Genomic DNA, 1,823 nt, shown 5'->3' with positions numbered 1-1,823 from the left:
TTTAAAATGCTTCTGTGTAAAGAAAAAAATTTTTTAATTAGAAATGCTTTTGTTTATTTTTGGGAGTTGTATTGAGATATTGTTTACAAACCATCAGATTCATCCTTTTAAAAATCAGCATATGTCTTCTTTCCTTAGACAAGTGGCAGCATGTAGTAAGCACTTTTTTCTCTGCCTTGCTTTTTACAGTAACAGTATACCCTAAAGATTCTTCCATGATATGAAGAGATCTTCCTCAATCATTTGCAAAGCTGCATAGCTTAAAAGCACCACATTTTATTCCACCAGTCCTCTCCTGGTGGCCATTTGAGTTCTTTTTGTTACTGCAAGTAGTGCATATATTTTTTTTCATATTTTGATGCGTGTACTTTTGGACGATCCCTTTGTAGGTGGGGAATTGCTGGGTGAAAGAGGAAAGGCATAGATAACTTTTCGAGACATTGCCCAGGTCCCCTCCCACCATAAATGTATGAGAAGCATTGCCTCCCAGCTTAGCTAACATTGTATATTGTTGAAATGCTGCATGTTTGCCAAGCTGCCAGCAGAAACTGTATCTCAGAGTGATTTTACCTTGGGATTCTCTCCATATGAGTGAGGTGGAGGACTTTGTCATGACTGAGCGCCCCTTGTAGTTCTTATCTTGTGAACCATGTTTTTTGTGAACCTTGTGAACCTTGTCTTTGTGAACCATGTAATTTCTCATCCATTTTTCCATAGGTTTTTTGACCTTTAAAACTCCCTGTGATAACAAGTGCAAATGGTTTTCCTAATTTGTCTTTTGTCTTTTTACTTTGTAACAGTGTTATATGCCATGTAAAAATTGTTTCCCTGTTGTTCGTTTATGTAAGCAAATTTATTAACTTCTTCTTACTTCTGATTTTGAAAACATAGTTGGTGAACTTTCCCCCATTTCTGGTTTATGGATTTGAGCTGTCTCCTTTAGCATGTGAAAGCGGCTCAGTCATGTCTGACTCTTTTCGACCCTATAGACTGTAACTCAGAGAAGGCGATGGCACCCCACTCCAGTACTCTTGCCTGGAGAATCCCATGGATGGAGGAGCCTGATAGGCTGCAGTCCGTGGGGTCGCTAAGAGTTGGACACGACTGAGTGACTTCACTTTCACTTTTCACTTTCATGCACTGGAGAAGAAAATGGCAACCCACTCCAGTGTTCTTGCCTGGAGAATCCCAGGGACAGGGAGCCTGGTGGGCTGCCGTCTATGGGGTCGCACAGAGTTGGACACTGCTGCTGGGACTTAGCAGCAGACTATAACTGGCCAGGCTCCTCTGTCCATGGAATTTTCCAGCCAAGAATACTGGAGTGGGTTGCCATTCCCTTCTCCAAGGGATCTTCCCCAACCCAGGGATCGAATCTGGGTCTACTATATTGCAGGTGGATTCTTTACCGCCTGAGCTCCCAGGGTCTCTTTTATGGTATACTAAATTCTCACATGCAATTGGATCAATTTCTGGACTTTCTTTTCTGGTCTGTCTGTCTGCCTGTCTTTGGGCCAAAATTAAACTTTTAATTATAGAAGCTTTATAATACCCTCTCACGTGTGGTAAGGCTAGCCTTTCTTCTCTTGGTCTTTGCTCTTTTCCAGGGTTTTCTTTGTTCTTGCTTGTGTACAAACCATATATTTAAAATTTTAAGGAGAATTTATACAATTGTAATACATAGATGTTGCTTAGATCCTTGTTCAGACAAAGAATTATTTTTTTTAAAGTTAGTATCAAACTAAGAGAATATCCATTCTATGTATTTGATGAAATTATAAAGAATTATTGTCAATGTGTGTGTGATGGTGGTGGTTGTTTTAGTC

This window comes from Bos javanicus, chromosome 12, assembly GCF_032452875.1.
Source record: "Bos javanicus breed banteng chromosome 12, ARS-OSU_banteng_1.0, whole genome shotgun sequence".
NCBI classification, from domain to species: Eukaryota; Metazoa; Chordata; class Mammalia; order Artiodactyla; family Bovidae; genus Bos; species Bos javanicus.
This window is presented reverse-complemented; position numbering follows the sequence as displayed.